The sequence below is a fragment of the Vanellus vanellus genome, assembly GCF_965231255.1.
Source record: "Vanellus vanellus genome assembly, chromosome: 6".
NCBI lineage: Eukaryota > Metazoa > Chordata > Aves > Charadriiformes > Charadriidae > Vanellus > Vanellus vanellus.
In genome coordinates this window covers 6289282-6308738 of record NC_138911.1, presented here as the reverse complement: position 1 = coordinate 6308738, position 19457 = coordinate 6289282, and the positions used below count along the sequence as shown (strand labels likewise).

The following is a 19457-nucleotide window of genomic DNA, read 5'->3' as shown; positions in this document are numbered from 1 at the left end:
TGCTCATTGCAGGGGGGTGGGACTAGGTGACCTTTAAAGGTCTTTTCCAACCCAAACTATTCTGTGATTCTATAATTTGAGATAATCAGTGATAAAAACTTGAGGCCCTGATCCCCTATGCTGCTTGTTTGTATTTCACATTAGTTTTTGTAATGCTGGAGGTAGGTTTCACAACACAGTAAGGAAAGCACTTGTAAAAAAATCCCGGGATAGCATACCATAATGAAGTCACATTCTTTCCTGAATTTGTAAAATTTCTTGCTTATGGTACTTGGCCACAGGATTTGGGAGGATTTTTGGTTTACCTAGCACACTTAGTAATTTCACATAAGTTGGAAAACTCAGAGATACGCATTATAAACTTCCATTAACTGAGCGTGAGCTTACAGAAGGACAAAGCAGACACACGGGACTGCAGTATCGTACCCGACTCATTCATGGGGGTTCTTAACTCGTTGCTCCTCCTGAGTAAGCTGCTTTTAAAGCCAAACACCTTTTTTTTTTTTTTTTTATGACCATCCTTTCTTATCTTACAGCGATTCAAACCCCAATTAACATTTTTTTTTTGACCCACAAGTAAAGCACCGGCTTAGCTAAGACTGAAATCTCTTTTAACGTTATGTTTCACTGTCCTCGGTGAACTGAAGTGACATTTGATCCGCGCTTTGAAAGGAGCGTTGTGCCGGGACGGCAGCAGAATACAGAGCACACAGCCTTTCGCTCGCCCTGTCCGCCTGCTGCTTACAAAATTAACTCCCCGACAGCTCTAATTGTACTGTGGCACACAGAGGTTTTTTTGTAGAATGGGGAAGATTCAAAGATTTGTGTGTTTTAAAAGGGAGAAATCACTTCTTCCCTAAAGAGAAAAACACAATCTGTTTGGAGCTTTTTTTTTTCTTCTTTTTTTTTTTTTTTTTTATGGGTTATGTGACCATTCTGTACAAATACAATTGAGGAAAAAGCAGAACTCTCCCCCGGCATGCCAGAATTGTTTAGAAATTTGATTCTCTGAAAGTCGTCTGGGTTTTGAAACGATATTCATTTGACCAAATACCTTTTGCAATTGGTAGCATGAGTCTACACAGGAAAAATTTCAGAGCGACATAAGGGGTGGCCTTTAACAAACTACGAAACTGAAGTCCCCGGCTAAGTCAGGCTGCTAAGCAGATTTTAGTCAGAGTAGTTTAAGTCCTGTACAGCTCTTCGGTTCATATTTTGAGGAGGCAGATAACCCATGATGCACAGTTTATGCCATAAAACCACTGGAAGGTTGGAGAGGGTACCCCACCTTATCTGTCAAAATTCATATGCAAAAAATGCACAGACGGAACTCTAAGGGCATTCATTTTTCCACTGAATTTTCATTATTTGCATGCTTCAAATGAGGTAGTGCCTTACAGTCTGATCTTTTATTGGACTAATAACACAAAATAATAAAAATTAACAGTAAAAAGTACGCCCATGTTTCTGAGCCTTTGATATTTTCAGTGAAACAGAGCTAAGAGTAGTGTTCAGGAATGGAACCACTTAGAGCATCACAATAATTGCAGCCTTAAAAAAACCCCAAAAGATGTATTTTGATGGTAATTTGTTTTGTAAAAAAAAAAAAACAAAAAAAACAAACCACTAGTAGAATTGCATATTCTGTGGGTTCAGTTTTATAGAAAGGCAAATAAGAAATTGTAGGGTTATTTGCAGTGGTTTATCCTGTCACTTGAAGTGACCAATGTACAACAGGTATGAAGAAACCAAAGGTGACCACTGTTTAAACACATCTGCGCCTGGTACACCCTGGAAGTACAAAGCAATAAGGATGAATTCCTAGCTAGATATATCGGCAGCAATGAGACAAAAACAATACTTCACAGATGCATAGGTAATTAAAAACCAAACAAAAAGCCCCGTGGCTTTCAAGCACAGAAATCACATCTCAAATCTACTAGAGTCAGACAAGCATATGACCAAGAATAAAGCACCCACTACAGTGTACGGTTGTCTCCAAAAATCCTTTCAACAATTTCTATCAAAGTTTCTTAATAATCCCCAACAACTAAAGTGCTATAACATACAGCAATTATTTTTTTTTAATAGATTAATACCTATTTAAAAGAAAGGAATAAAATATATGAATAAATGGATAGATTTCATAATGACAGAAAAATTATTAGTGGATAACGTACCTAACCTAAGCTGCTCAAGATATATGTATTTGAACAGGAAAAAAAGAATGAACAGTGAAATAGTAGCATTTGTTGCTGGTAAATTATTATTATAAAAAGGTCAAAGAAAGAAGAACCAAAGAATGAACGAATGGTACTGAGTCACCGGCTAAAAAATGTGAGATGAAATTCAACGTTGAATTTCCACTTTGAGACAAACAATGTATTATGACATGGAAAAGATTTTCCTTCCTCTGCTTAGTACTCAAAATTAGGTTTAAACCGAACAAAGCCATACAAAGCCTAATTACACTGTGAAACTGGTTGCCACAGCTGTGTTATCATTATGAAGTGACCTTCTCTCATGTATTTTGCTCAAGTGAGGTTTTGGGAAGGAGTATAGCAGATGCTGATTTTGGGGCTCTTTTAAAACATGGATTAAAGCCTGTAAGACGTGCGATGCCAGGCAACTGCTGTGCGCCTGACAGGAACTAAAGAGTGCGGAAAAGTTACCAAAGGAATTTTTGGAGAATAGAAAATAAAGATAGGTGTGAAAAAAAAAAAAACAAAACAATACAGTTCATTTGGCAGACAGGTGGGGATTCCCTTCTTCTTAAGAAAATGAAAAGTATCGAGCAACACGAAAGAATGACAGCTGAAGCCATCCAAAGTAAAGCTAACTCAAAAATCCTTTATAACGAGATTAATGAGTTCTTATTTTTAAAGCCTTCACCATGTCAGATAAGCAATTCAGCATCATCATCGGAAACTCAGCTTTCCTATATCCGAACTACAGCTTTCCTTTATCCGAACTACAGCTTTCCTTTATCCGAACTACAGCTTTCCTTTATCCGAACTACAGCTTTCCTTTATCCGAACTACAGCTTTCCTTTATCCGAACTACAGCTTTCCTTTATCCGAACTACAGCTTTCCTTTATCCGAACTACAGCTTTCCTTTATCCGAACTACAGCTTTCCTTTATCCGAACTACAGCTTTCCTTATAGTTAGTAGAAGACAAATAATTAGCTAAAATAACAGATAGAACAAAAGAGCAACGAGCAATTCTACCCAAGGAAGCCTTAGATGGCGCGGTGGATGATGTCATGGGCCCAAGGCTACTGAGCTCTACTAAACACTATGAAACCAGATGAAAGGTTTCCTTACGCGGCGAACTCGGGTCCTGGTCAGCAGGAAGCCCTTTATTCACCAGGTAAATGGCTCACTTTGGAAAATGCAACCAACTTCATCTTACCTTGAACAACATGATGTAAAAAACCCATTGTTTGGTGGATGTGCAGCTAAATATAGGAGCTATAGGTGATACAGGAAAACAGTGAAGCTCGCACCTGCTGTTCAGTACCATCAACTGTGTGATATTTTTGGAAATACTCAAGTCCACCTCACCCGCCGTTATTTCCAGCCCACTTCAACCCATGCATGTACCGTACCATAAAGCTGCAGGGTTCTATTGATTCCTTTTCTGGCAGACTTTAGCTTTTGTATCTGGAGTCCTATATTTCATAAGGACAGTTCAAAGCAAGAGGTGTTATTCCACAGAAAATTCGTTGGCTTTATAAAGGACATGAAAAGCTCTGGTGAGCTATATGAATTAAAGAAAAATAGGGCATTTCAGCAACCAAAATTCTTACTCCTCCTCCTTTCCAGTAGAAACATATTCTGGCTGTAGAATAAGCATATTTTTAGATCTCAGCATCTAAAGCGTACAGATTAACTCTCTTGGAGGATTTAGATGCATACAATAAAGCCTCATGTTGCTTCAAACTGCTAGCTATTTTTTTGATAGGAATAAAAGCATTTTTTCATTGGGCATTTGATAATATATTATTGCTGACCTTCAATTTTTCAGCAAAGAGCACAAATGTGAAACACCGGTCAAATTTAGCTGTTTTACATTTTCTTTCACTTCAGTGTATACATGATTATTACTTTAGTTTTCTGTTTTGTTCTTGGCAATAAATTCCTAATAAAAGAGGCTAAAAAAGGTACATTGGTCAACACAAATGCGCGTACAAATACATGTCAAATGATGTGAATGGTTGGAGTCCCTCCAGTACAAAATCCAAGCTAGCCAGATGTATTATCCACATGTGGAGCTGGTCAAGCGGTACTTGTACAATAGTTTTAAGACTAAGTTTAAGTAACCAAATAATCTGATTTGTACACAATAACTTTTTTGTTAAATCAACAGTTATGTTAGGGTGAATGCAGCCAGGCCGACTCTAACTTTCTTTAATGTACTTTTAATGAAGACCTAAATCTTGTCCATAATCTGTTTAGGCGGCAAGGCAAAATACAAAGATCACTACTACTACTTCTCAAATTCCATAAAAAATTAAGAAAAAAATACCCTGGAAAATATTCACGCAGATTTTGCAGTGTAAAAATTCATAACTCTACATCTTAGAGTATAACTGGAGACAATTTAAGATATGACATTTTCCAGATACCACACAAAGCTTTCTATATTTTCAGTATTTCACCAAGTGCGTGCCCTGAAACCACACAGAATATTAGCATTGTACAGAAGATACTTTTTTCCACAGGTATTGCATAATATGGGTGGGCGCAATTTATCGCTGTAGAAGCTGAAGTAGGTTGAGGCCCTCCATTAGGTAATCCAACAGCTTTTGCTATTCGGTTGTTATGTTGCATAAACGCTATTAGAAATTAACAGCTACAAAGTAGGTGCATGGCAAAGTACATAACAAAAATCAGGAAAATTTTACTAAATGAAACACTGATTGCAACAATTTTATTGGACCGGCACGTCAGATGGCTGGAGCTCGTGCCCAGTGAGTTGGGCTTGAGGAGAGTTGGGCTTGCTCAGCCTGCAGAAGAGGCGACTTTGGAGACACCATGGCTTTTTGTGGAGGTGCGTGGAAGTAAGACAAAAGGCAAGTTTCAAACGAGAGAGTTTTAGGCCGGGTATAAGGAGAAGTGATTTCCCCTTGAGGGCAGACGGATGGTGGCTCAGGCTGCCCAAGGAAGACTCTCGTCCTTGGAGGAACCCAGGACAGTCCCACTGGCAGCATGAACTTGGGTCAGAGACCTCCCTGGGGCCTGGACAGCCCCATATTACTCAGACGTCAAATATGCATGATAATGTCCTTAATTAAAGTATTCAAAATTGATGGATGACAGTCCAACGTAATTTGTGTGAAAATAGCCTAAACACAAGGATTTAAGACACACATTTTTTTTTTAAAAAAAAAAAAAAAAAGAGCTCACTGGCACCATCTCTTCTCGGGGAGCAGAAGAATAGCACAGAGTTTGCCAGTGCCAGTTGGATGAAACTCTCGAGATTTTATGGGCATTGCTATTGCTAGGTTAGGAGAACTTGCTTTAAACATCCTGTCAGAAGAGTGAGGGTTCAACAAATATTACAACCTCTCGCCATTCCTTAGAGTTTCGGCCTTTACAATAAACTGCCGTGAACTAGTAAATCACAGGGTTGAAGGAAAATATTAATGCTCCACATAATGGGTTGTTTAACAGTTGAAAAAAAAAAATATTCATACAAAAAGCACATACCTACTGTAGAATGAAGGGCAGAAAGCAATATCTTTTGGTATAGAGGCGCATTTTTAATCCTTACATGTTTTAAAACTGCAGACTGGAAGTGGAATATCTTTTTAGTTGTGACGGAGTCGGCAGTTTTACTCACTTTGCTGCGTTGTGAAAGATTTGAGAAGCCTGAAAAACTTAAAAGTTGAAGGAGTGAGTATCTTTCTGTATTGCCCGATCCAAAATTCTGCAAGGACAGCGGGTGTTCCCCTGGATTAAACCGTTCAACATTTCCTAATTCAGTAGGAATAGAATAAAATCTCAGCTTTCCCACCCATACAGAGCAAGGACGGTGGTTTGTAAGGAAGAGAAGCACAAAGCAAATGGACGTCAGCAGGACTCTTCCCTCTTCCTAGACTGAGCCACAAACAGCACAGGGTCAACAATACGGTACAAGTTAATGAAATCCTCAGGTTCTGTGCTTGGATGCGTCGACAATAAAAGTTCTCGGTGATGGTGTTTTGTTAATGGTCAAAGCACAGGAGGGTCACAGCTCCTTCTGCTTCTTTCAGACTATCGGGGGGAAAATACTTTTAGCACAACCTGAGAGACGAAGGAACACTGAGTACGAAACTTCTACGTAGTACTGGATTCCGTTTACAACAAATGGGATTTACACGGTACTGGACTCACCCCGGCTCGTACAAGGGTAACGAGAAAACATGTTTTGAAGTGCCATTAAAGTCTAAAAGAGAGAGAAGTGTAACAGAAAAACGCGGCCAACTGCTCCATTACAGTTTGCCCAATAAATCAGGGTATTGTAATAATTTTTTTTTTTTAAGTGCCGTTCTAATAAAAACAATTACTTTGTCGTATGAGCTCATGCATTTCTATGAGGAAACTTCCATCCCTGCTGTCATGTCTTTCAGATTCTGTGACTCTTTGCGAGTCACACCTGATTAACCCACGTTTATGGAAAGAAACAGCGAAAGGGACCAAGTATAGCCCAGCGCACGAGCGCTTATCTGCCCTGCCATTTATGTAGAACATTCTTCAGAAGTGACAATAGCTCTAAATCCAATGGAGTAGGAAAAGACAAGAAAACATTTAATGGTCGGGAATGTTTTTAATATCGTGTCATGCAATTGTCCGCAAGTCTCTAAGAAGCGGAGAGAACAATAGAGCCCACACTGCGGACATTCCGGCTTCCACAGGCAGATCTGGGAGCGCTCAAGTATGCGCAGGCTGACCACCCACTTGAAATGATGTACCACAGAGGTCCCTCTGGAGATTATGGATGGTATGAAGCAAGTGGGAGGAGAAGTGTATTAAATAAGCTCTGTTATACATGCATCATCATTGTACTTAATGGTCACAGTAGAAAGACACAAAAACAGCAAATAATGAAGACAAAATGGAAGAAAGAATAAAAAAACAACAAACAAACACCATTCTTTGCAAATTTAAGGAGAGATACTCCAAAATCTGTCAACACTGACATGTGCCACAAAATGAGAAACCGCTGATTGGAGGAGAGCAAGCTGTATACAGTTCTGGCAGCAGTAAGTCATTCTAGCTGGTCACAAAAGCATTTTCCTTCTGCACCCCACCAAACTCGCTCCCCTGTCCTCCAGCCACATGCTCCTGCTCTTCCCTTGCTCTTGCTCTGGCATCCATCACATCCCTCCCTGGGCTGTTTCAGTTAGCTAACCTAACAGCAGATTAAATCAGCAATAAAAAAAAAGAAGAAAAAAAAAAGGGAAAAAGGGGGGGGAAAGGGAAAAAGGGGGGGGAAAGGGAAAAAGGGGGGGGAAAGGGAAAAAGGGGGGGAAAGGAAAAAAGGGGGGGAAAGGAAAAAAGGGGGGGAAAGGAAAAAAGGGGGGGGAAAGGAAAAAAGGGGGGGGAAGGAAAAAAGGGGGGGGAAAGGAAAAAAGGGGGGGAAAGGAAAAAAGGGGGGGGAAAGGAAAAAAGGGGGGGGGAAAGGAAAAAAGGGGGGGAAAGAAAAAAAGGGGGGAAAGAAAAAAAGGGGGGGAAAGAAAAAAAGGGGGGGAAAGAAAAAAAGGGGGGGGAAAGGAAAAAAGGGGGGGAAAGGAAAAAAGGGGGGGAAAGGAAAAAAGGGGGGGAAAGGAAAAAAGGGGGGGAAAGGAAAAAAGGGGGGGAAAGGAAAAAAGGGGGGGAAAGGAAAAAAGGGGGGGAAAGGAAAAAAGGGGGGGAAAGGAAAAAAGGGGGGGAAAGGAAAAAAGGGGGGGAAAGGAAAAAAGGGGGGGAAAGGAAAAAAGGGGGGGAAAGGAAAAAAGGGGGGGAAAGGAAAAAAGGGGGGGAAAGGAAAAAAGGGGGGGAAAGGAAAAAAGGGGGGGAAAGGAAAAAAGGGGGGGAAAGGAAAAAAGGGGGGGAAAGGAAAAAAGGGGGGGAAAGGAAAAAAGGGGGGGAAAGGAAAAAAGGGGGGGAAAGGAAAAAAGGGGGGGAAAGGAAAAAAGGGGGGGAAAGGAAAAAAGGGGGGGAAAGGAAAAAAAGGGGGGGGAAAGGAAAAAAGGGGGGGAAAGGAAAAAAGGGGGGGGAAAGGAAAAAAGGGGGGGAAAGGAAAAAAGGGGGGGAAAGAAAAAAAGGGGGGGAAAGAAAAAAAGGGGGGGAAAGAAAAAAAGGGGGGGGAAAGAAAAAAAGGGGGGGGAAGAAAAAAAGGGGGGGAAAGAAAAAAAGGGGGGGAAAGAAAAAAAGGGGGGGAAAGAAAAAAAGGGGGGGAAAGAAAAAAAGGGGGGGAAAGAAAAAGAGGAAGGAAAAGAAAAAAGGAAAGAAAAGAAAAAAAAGGAAAGAAAAGAAAAAAAGGAAAGGAAAGAAAAAAAAAAAGGAAAGAAAAAAAAAGGGTTATCTGCAGGGTTTGCAAGTTGAAGCAGTTCACTGAAGAGCTCCGTGCGTGTGGGAACTGGTGTGTAGTGGGTGCTGCGGGCGGGAGGGAGCGCAGGGAAGGGGAGGGAGAACTTCAGCGATACCCACCAGAATCACACAGCCACAAATCCTACGGACGTGTTATCTCATCACACTGGTGTCATTGTAAAATCCATACTCCTGATGTATGAAGTCGGAGGACACAAAAAGCCCCGTGCAATGCCAGAAAAACACCCAAAGAAAATATATTTGCAATAGCAATATTATTTTGTCGGGCTTGCTAGGCTTTTCAGACACTCTTCAACTTCTGCTGAGTGGCTCCAAATAATGTCAATAGCTTTTCATGTCAACGATAAAAGCCAGACATATTTCACGACAGTGAATTCTGCCATACAATAAATAGCTCTTAGCTATTTTTTTCTAGATAGCCCTATCGCTTCTTTTGATTTAGACCTTCAGTTCTGTGCCACTGGCGGTTAGTACCATACTTCATTCATTGTCTAAATTATCTGTAAGTGCAATTACAGTCTGTGCTATTTTTTTTTATACCAGTTGTCCATTTTTATAATTTGATTCCCTCACTCTTTTTTTTTTTTTTTGAACAGACTGATAATTAACGATAATAGCAATATAGAAATATACAGTAATTAAGGTTTTAACTTTCACAGCAGGAGGCGTGCAGCAACCTTAGACCACAGGTATCGACGTAGTTTTATGAATGAGTAATCTGAGCTTCAGAAAGCTCAACCCATTTACTCAAAGCCGCCCAAGCAAGACTACGCAGTTGAAAAGAGAATCGAGAAATCCCGACACCCTGATCTAATCACTAGCCCACATGCCTTCCTTTCATAATGTGCCATTATACTCAAAGCCATCAACACAGCCATAGTTCAACGAGGTTGCGCGACCTTCTCGCATCAGTGTTTACCAATTTTCGCAAAATAGTTCTGGTGCCACGAACTCTCGCTACTGTTGTTTCTGAAAGCTTGGCTGTAGCAGAAACCGCAGGAGTTAAACAAGCAGAAGATACAACAACCACTGAAAAATTGAGTCACTAATTCTTATTTCAAATCTTCTCTCTTCTTTAATGACTTAAATTAGCGTTGTACATAGAACTGATATAGTTAAGCAGATCAGAGAGAGGACACTAACATTCATTTAAACAGCGTTTAACCCTGGGAAAAGTCATTGTTCTCTTTAAAAAAAAAAAAAAAAATTGAAGAACTTAATGTGAGCTAAGTAGCAGCCTATGAAAACATGGACATTCATCATGGAAATGGGGCTTACAGCCATCTCTCATGTGCCCGTTTCCATTCAGCTTGCAAAGAGTTGTGTTGGGAGCAGCACTGACCTTCCATAAGAGTGAGCTTGTGTCACCTTGGACGAGAGAATTGGGATTTGTTAAGCAAAAAGAAGATCAAGTGATCTGAAACAGTACCTTATGGTCACAGATTGAGACATGAATATGACAGGAAATCCAAAATGCTTAGAAGTCTAAAAGAAACCCCAAGGTGTCCTACATTCAAAGACAGAGTTTAGTAAGAACAAAGGAAGAGAGCTGGGTGTTCCCCCCTTGCCACAGCCCTACATCTCTCGCACTTTCAGGAAGCAGAATGTGACAAAGTCAGCAAGAGTCTCAGATGACCGAGCAGAGGGACCTGGCAGCACCCCTACCGGCTCTTTCTGAACCTATGGAAAAATAATGCTAATGTAGGCATATGCCCCAGTGTGTTTCAAGACAGAGATGGGTATTTATGTCCAGAGGAGAGCCAGGAGGACGATCTGAGGGCTGGAGCACCTCTCCTATGAGGAGAGGCTGAAAGAGTTGGGGCTGTTCAGCCTGGAGAAGAGCAGGCTCCGGGGAGGTCTTATTGAAGCCTTCCAGTACCTACAGGGGGCCTACAGGAGAGCCGGGGAAGGACTTTTTACTCAGGCATGTAGCGATAGGACGAGGGGGAATGCCCAGAGAGGTTGTTGAGGCCCCATCCCTGGAGGTGTTCAAGGCCAGGCTGGACGTGGCCTTGGGCAACCTAGTCTAGTGGGAGGTGTCCCTGCCTGTGGCAGGGGGGTTGGAACTCGATGATCTTCAAGGTCCTTTCCAACCTAAACCATTCTATGATTCTATGATATCAAGAGAGTAAAAGCCCTAAAAGGTTTGGTCTCCCTTCAGATACCAAGAGATGGTAGATATTTTCAACTAAACATACCTTTTGGGTACCATTTGTGGGTTTGGTTTTGTGCGTTTTAAATACATCTTTATTTTTAAAAAGGCATTAGACAGCATACAGCCCACTGTAGGATACAGCATAAAATGAGCCCAGAACTTGGGAAAAGACCATTTGCCATGGAAATACCTAGTCTGCATCAATTATGTTTTTGCTAATAGAGTGTTTCTTTACATCAAGATTTTGTGCGAGTTAATGGGGAAGTTTGCTTTGAAGTACCTGCTTCAGTTGAGTAGCAGGGAAAAACCTGCACAAAGAAAACGGGTACATTTTTCTACCTGGTAGCTTTGCAGTGTCTTAGAAGTATTCCAAATGCTTTGTACTGTACTTCTGCAGGCATTAAAGGTTTTTGGAGATATTCTCTCTTTGACTCAAACTAAATAGTTTCCCAGTATCTTCCATCGAGGCATCTGAAACATAACAGCACTGCAGTTTGACTCAGTAATCTAAAAAGTCCCGAAGGACAGGACACTGCACAGCAGTAAATGAGGCTATAAAGAGAGGGAAATACGACTGAGCTACATGTATTAGTCTAGTGATATTATTTTAAAATGATAAAAGTAAATCTAAACCCTTCGGGTTGGAAAATCGGGCCCAGAACGTTTAACAAGATATGGCGCAATTGTTCTTCTCTATAAAGGCCTTGGCATCTTGCCAGATGAGCGGTAACTGAACTTTCATTAATTTTTACATTTTTGTTAATATTGCTACTATTAAACCCGAACGAATTGAGCAATCAAAAGAGTAGAGTTGTCCTTATCATCGTCATCTCATTCTGTGGTGTTATGCACAATCCTAGCTCTGTCTTCATTTAACCACTATCATCCAGGCGCAGCGCGAGTCTCAATTTGACTAACATTTCTAATATTCTTTGAGATGCTTCAGGCACTCTATGCTCGAGCGAAGCATGCAGTGCTACTACTGCTTATCTGAGGAAATCTTTGTTTTATCAGTGCCTTCATTCCAAAGCAATTGCTTAAAGAGGTAGCGTATTTTCACACATGACCTAAATAATAATAATAAAATAAATGCTACTATGCAGGATTGTACAGTGTTGCTTCTACTCCTTTTTGCAGTAAATGCACCTGAAATATCAGGGTTGCTACGGCAAAAAAAAAAAAAAAAAAAAAAAACAACAAACCCCAAACCTCGTTTCTATCATTGCTCGTAACATTTTCAGACATTGCTTAGATGGTTTTCAAATGTACTAGGCAGCTCTCACTTCTAATTGCCACCGAGCAGAGGAAAGGAATGCTTTGCTGTATCGAAAAGCATTTGGAATGAATTTTAGTCCGAACAGCTTACATAATACTACTGGTCTTAGTTTTCCTTTGGTTCCCTTATACGGGATTGAAGAGAAATGGGAATAGTTCTATTAAGATTATCCTGAGGTCATAATATTCTTAGAGGAAATACCAAGTTTAGAGGCTTCATTGCTTCCAAGTACAATTAAAACCACTAAAGATTTTTTTTTACAGTGCTATTTGCAATAGCCATCTTTAAGCTCCCATAAAGTTTGTTTCGTTTCCAATAAATCTGTGGAATCACAAATACCAGCAAATTACTATGGGAGGACATGTTGTACCATTTTCCCTACATATCTCTGGATCATCTGAGTTGAAGTTTCGAAGTACTTGACTTTCTATCCAAGACTACAAGAGTTCAACTAAAAATACTAATAAGGAGATAGTACAGCCGTGTGAACGTAGTGGTCATAAAAGAGTTGAACACAGCAAGAGCTTGGTGTTAAGGAATTTGGGGTTTCTGTTTGTGGGTAGTTTGGTTTTTGTTGGTTTTATTTTAAGTGAACCCTCATCTCTGCTCCATAAAGTCAGCTCAGAGGAGTGAACAGAAATTTTGACGATGCAAACTCTAAAAAATAAAGCAAATATTCCTGTACAGTCGCATTCCAGTCATTCTACGTAGTATAGTTGGTGACAGACTCTAAAAAATAAAGCAAATATTCCTGTACAGTCGCATTCCAGTCATTCTACGTAGTATAGTTGGTGACAGACTTAATTGAACACAGATTAACCCAAAGGCTTCACAAAATGTTTCAAAGACTGCAAATCGCCAGTAATACTACTAGACATACAATTCAAGCATATCGGATACTATAAAGCGCTATAGTTCATCAGTTACTAAAAGAAATACCATATAGAACTAATTACTTAATTCTTTAGAAAAATTGTGCACAATTTTGAAAAGTGAAAATAAACTGTGACTGTCATGAAAACAGCAACTTCACAGTTCTGCAATTAAAAAAAAAATGAAACAAAACAAAAAACTGGTTTTATTGACCTAAACATTCATAAGGCAACCCAACGCCCTTTGAACTTTTTATTTATTTATTTTCAGAAAGAAAACCTACATTCTACTTCACTTGACAATACCAGTGGCTGTGTTAAAGTTACAGCTGTGGTATAGAGCCACGAAGGGGACTAACTTTTCCCCCCAGTTCATAAGTAACAGCATAACCATCTGTAAACGGGTACGTGAACACACACACACACCAGTGCAGAGCTCCATTCCTATCGAATAATGAAAAATGCCAAGGTCAAAATAAACGCAAAATAAACAGCCCTCCAGCACTGCATTGCCTACTTCGTTGTAATTCATTGCCTTCTTTGTTGTAATTGTTTTGGTTTGCATACACTAAATTATTTTTTTTCTCCTAGGAAACTTATTTTCACGAGCAGCACGTTCGATCTGTTTTGGTACACCGGATAGATTTGTTCTCACCAAAGCGAATTGGTGCCCTTAAAAGCCTTTCACTGCCGTCTACACACGCAGAGAAACCTGAACTCAACAACTACCGGTCACGTGTGACAGAAACGTCATTCCTCAGGTGGTTTTGGTAAAGGTACGATTTAAACCTCTAGTTTGGCCTATCTGTACCACACATTTTACGGCTCCACAAGAGTACTTCGTTGAGGAAAACGCACGCGCAGCACTACAATTGTATGTACTTCCAAAGCACGTAGCGTGGTGAAATGATGAGAAGTTGTTTGCTACTGAACTCGGCACCGGGTATTTGTCAGGTAGGTCTGGTACAAACTGCATTAGTCACGTTAACTGTTCCACACCATACATCGGTACTACAATAACGAGCATTTTAAGCCTGCTGTCAGTCGTAATGAAGCCACTCACTTTGTGAAACAATTCTGACTTTAGAAACTGTCACGTTATTCTGAATTTGAAATTCTTCTGCACGCACCAGTCTTTTGCTATAAACACTGAGACAAAAGGCTCGGCACGAAGCAGCAATCGATCTTCATAAAGTCAGCGTTTGGAAATATGTTTTCCATGTGGTTCAGAGACCTTTCTGTTTATTTTATTTTTTCATTAATTATTAAAATCATAATAAAGGCTCACACACTCAAAAACAAAAGACCTGCACCCTGGCCTATAAAACTCAATCTCTAACCCTTGGTTGCTCCACGCTATAAGCGGATGTGCTTGGATTAGCCAGAGAGATTACAGAATTCTTTTGTTAACTCAGAATGGCACTTGCTGAAAGCGTAGTAATATAAATTGAAGTTCATGTAATCTCATTTGGAAAATAGCGGTAACCAGTACTGCATACCACGTATTGTCAACGGGTAACTCCTGAAGCTGTAATTGTTAATAGATAACAGCTACAGGTTACTTTGAAGTAGAGCTTGCTTTCTTTTTCTCTGCGCGTACGTGATCTTGGTCAGATTATTGTCACACCCTTTCTTCCAAACGTATTTACATCTTTTAATCATAACGACAGAGACCAGTATTTACCCTTATTCTCAAAGGCAGCACGCGCAGGAATCTGCAAGACATCATGCCAACAAACTATCAACAATACCAGATGGCAGGGGATCTCTTTAATGCTTCCCATCCCATCATCAATCATTTCTGGCTGCATTATATATGTACGTTGAGCCTCAGCCAAAATCCATTGAAGGGTTTGAAATCACTTGGGCATTGTTTGTAACAGACCATACTTTCACCCCAATGCCACCAGGAGGGCGCAGGAGGGAAGCTCCAGCCCAGCAGAGGACACTGTCCCTGGGATGCGGTGCTGCTGGAGCACCGAGCGGTGCTGGGACAGCATCATTGACAAGCAGGCGGAGGTCCTGCATGTTTGCAGGCGCAGAAGAGCTCGATTCGGTGAGCTCAGGGTTCAAGCGTGCGAGAAAAGAACAGCATCCTTCAGAAAATTATCTCTCTGCATTCTACGTACCCTGAAGGAAAGCAGATAATTTTATTGAGAAATTTTCTAAACTGTTTAAAGTCTGCAAAACTTGGGTTGAAAAGGTTAACATGTGGTTTACATAGCGCATAAACTGTTAATTGTATTCAATTCTTCCCTTCAAGAACTAAACACAGAGGACTTTCTGTTTATTTGAAAGGCAGAGGCAGCATTTTATCAACCTTTGACAGGCCTGGGCTTTTGAAATATGACATCTCTCAAGCCAAGTTCAGTTACACCCTCTCAAGAAATCCTCAGTTATTTCATTCTGGCATCTGGGTCAGGAAGAACTTGAGGAGGACGCTTTTTTAACAAGTTCCACCATTTGTTCCCTCAGGCTACAGTCACATTGACTCCAAGGAGGACCTGAGAACAACCAAAGGCCGGTGATGTCTGGTCAAGGCCTCTCCTGGGGCAAGGACTAAGAGCAGGGGCAGCAGAGAAATTTCACATCAGTCCTGCGGTAGCTGAGGTGACATCCAGCCAGCCTCGTGAACTCTTTCCATCCTTTCTTAGGCCACTTTCATGTTTCCAAAGCAACCCGAGAGAGAAAGCCACACGAACAGTCTCAAGGTAGTCAATTAAAGTAAGAGCCTTCAACCTCGGTCATGAACTCCTCTTTCAAAAAGAGAACAGTATTATAAAACGCCCGAGGCAACGAGAAATTAATCATGATAATTCACACCATGTGCATGAAATACAGAATTTAAAGGCACAGGTTCAAAAGAATACTCCTTAACTGCCTTTTATTCCCCACTGGAATAAAAACTAATGTAAATTTGTGCTGTTAAAAATAGTGAGAAATGCTGTTCTGACACCCGAAATATTTGCAAAGAAAATCTATCTTTCAATCAAGAAAATCAGTTCTGCACGCCAAAAAGTTTTCAAATCCCTTTCAAAATTTTGAAAATATACTTTGTATTACTTCATGAGACCTACTTGTGTCAAATATAATTTTGTTGCAAAGATATTATTAAAATTATAGCTTTGAAATCCCTTTTGTCAAGGAAGGTTGCTGCTACAGAAACAACTCATGAAATTTACTTCCGTATAGCAAACGGAATATTAGAAGTATACAGAGGAATAGACAAAGGCCAGGTTTTAAAATGGAAACTTGGTCTGAACAATAAAACTGAGTCATCTTGATGCATAGGCACCTTAAAATACCATCCTTGTCACTAAGATAGCATTTGAAAGACAAAAGATAGCATAAAAGATACCAGATAACATTTTAAAGTCAATTTACACGAGCCAGGAAACCAATTGCTGCAATACAGAAATGACTCGATAAAGCACTCCTTTGTCCTTTTTAGAAACCCAACTGCTTGATCCCAGACAAACCCGAGCCAAGCAGAGCACTGCAGATGAGATCCAATCTTCTGCAAAAATGCCATGTGCTTATCAACCACAGCTGAGTTTAACACTGCCTTAAATCGCTGTTTAGTCAAGGAACACCAGAGCTGTACCACACAAAGGTGGGCTATACAGAAGAAAGCCAATCGCTTAGAAAAAAACCCACCACAATGGATAAAAGTCTAGAACTACACCATTTTTTTGGGGCCCTAAGAAAGAAAAAAAAAACAAAACAAAAAAATCCTAGTGTGTTGTGAAGAAAGGTCCATTTAGATTCGATTTAAATATATAATCATATTTTGTCTTTCTCCCCAAAAGTCTGATTGGAAAACAAAAACTAACAACATGGAACTTGTTAGTGAAGAGGTCAAACTTTTCTGCCAAAAACTATCATCTTTCTAGTTCTGTTCTGCTTCACCTTCAAAATAATGAAAAAAAAAAACTCATCTGAGGGAGAGCTGGGGAGTTTTGGGGGTTTAATTTTGTTCCTTCTTTTTTTTTTTTTTTTCCCCTCTCTCCTCCAGATAAATGGCTTGTACATTTTATTCCAAGTTGCCACAGGAAGAATAATCAAGTTTTTAAAACTTGTATGGGTTTCTTCAGTTCCTTTTTCAGTTCTCATTTGTGCATATCAAAATGCTGGAAGGCACCATTTAGGACCATTAGACACAAAACTGTTAGAACTTGACTAAAATCAAGTTTTAGTCAACACTTAATATCTAATACTATAAACTAAATTGATTAATACGGCATAGTCAAGGCTGACGGAGATCTTGCAGTGCAAAGTATTACTCTGCGGTGTCAAGAGGGAGCCGGAAAAAACCCCTGTGAGAAAGAAGTCTCAGTGACTTAAAGAACTGCAGGCCAAAGCAAAGTCGATGAAAATTTTACATTAACGACATGATCAAATATATGCGATCAAATATATTCAAATTTGAACCTGCGCTTCTTGGACCAGTGTCCCAGCATCTTCATTCTTGGCACCGCTTTATCTGTCTTTGCCAGTAATGTTTTTATGGGCCACCAGAAGGGCCTCCAGGGATGAATGATCAAGATCCCCTGATAGCGAGCTAGACAAAACACATTATAAACTGTATTTTCCTTAATACAGGGACCGTCACTAGCCACTCATAGCCTATAGTCACATACATCTGGAGGCAATAGTGCAGTCAAGAACAGATATACATGCTTCAAATAAACATGTTAGCCTGGGAACAGGACTAACGTTTGATAAAAATAATAAAATGAAGTGCTGTCATAAGTGGTTGTATTTGTTCAGACTCGTTCATTTCAGTTGGGAATACAAGTATGTCAGAGAGAAGAACTTTTTGCTCTGTGAAGTAGCTGTACTACAGGGATTCAATAAAAGCCTTTCCATTTGCTTACAGGCTTCCCATCTCCCTCTATTATTTAGAAATGTATAGAAAAATCTGGAATTTTGCTTCTTAGACAAAACCCCTCATTTAAAAATTTTCACGGTAAGAAATACTTTTAATTTTTTTGAGCTTTTAAAAAAAATAAAGAAAACAGTCCCTTTTTTTCTTTTTTTTTTCCACACCGTTGGCAATCCTAAATGTTAATCCTAATTGTGAGGGCTCTCCATTACTCTCCTGCACGTTGCTGAAGTTCAACAGAAAGTATGCCATCATACATACCTACAACAGTACATATCGTTTTGGCAACATTTGTTCTTTCTCACCATATCTTAGCATTTACAATTCTTCTACTAAATGACATTACCCATCTCATCTAAGTACTTATTTCCCAGGTCGGTTCACATTGTGTTTTACCTAAACCCCAGAAATTTATTTTAAACAGTAGAAGAGTTCCGCCTGATACAATCTATCTTTCCGAAACAATACTTTGCATTTAATTCTTCATCTAACTCAAAGCCTTCGGTTTTCCTTTATTAATATTTATTCCAAAATTTTGCATAGTATTTTTAACAGATAATTCCTTTGTATTTTGCAGTATTTGGAATTTGATTCTATTTGGAAGTCTTTGTCATATATGTACACATTTTGATACCTATTTTCAAAGTGAAGAATTAATTAAAAAATTCTTGTTCCTATACCTTCATATCATCTGTGTTTTTCATATTATTGTGCCAGTAATAATCTGCTTCCTTTACAAGTTACTTTTAATTGCTTATTCTTCTAGAACATGATTTTTACTTACCCTAGTACCTGTTTTATTGTGTCAGTCAGAAGTGGAAAAAAATTATTTGATATAATTTTTACAATTAATAAATCCTCGCAAAATTAGGGGTATTTATTCCTTATTCTGTATCCAAGCAGTTAAAATTTCCGTAATAACAATTCCCATCTGTACTGAATTGTTTAACACAATTTCAGACATTTCTTCCTATATCCAAATTTTTCTTATAGGGTTTACTCATCTGATTTGCTTTGTGAGGACAGAGTACACTACAACTTGTTTTGTCAGGTTTAATTTATATCAACTCAATCAAACAAAATATATTCAATACTGCTATGAAGCTAAGAAAAAGTAGGAGTTTATAGATCTACTCTGTTTGATAAAATTAGTGTATAAATTTTGTCCGAACTTCATTATGGTGTGTGATCAAAATCCACCAAAATATACCAAAGATGAGTGAAGATGGGGAGAACAAATGAAAAAAAATTATCTCAATATAATGAACGGAACTTATAACAGCCATTTGAATTTTTTGATAAATTATGACCATTGAAATGTATTAATAACTTTAACAAGGAATGATTCAGAAAAGGTTAAGGCTTATGACATCTATTTAGACAGTTTGGGTTTTTTTGAGGGGAAAGGATTTGAGGATTTATCAACTGGGGACCCACTTCAAGTAGATGCAAGCAACTTCATAGGTTTTTGTGCTTTCATCTTTATAAGCAATTTTACCAGAAGATTTGAACTTGCATGAAACTAATGTGTGATCATCGTAAATCAAGCCAGAAGTTGCATTTCGGAGTTTTAAAGAAAGAAATAAGCCAAGATTAAGACTATAAAACCAAATGATTTCTGTGCAGCAGATACCTGAAACTACTTAGGCTAATATTTATACTATCAAATAACTACATTGTTTCAAAATCAA

The 19457-nt window shown here is 39.3% G+C and overlaps 1 protein-coding gene across 1 annotated transcript in view; it reads right to left on the bottom strand.

The window, feature by feature from the left end:
* The window catches only part of ANO3 (anoctamin 3), a gene marked incomplete at its 5' end in the record, with an annotated part of 206838 nt that overhangs the window by 167398 nt on the left and 19983 nt on the right, over positions 1-19457 (bottom strand). The gene's annotated exons all lie outside the window — the stretch shown is intronic.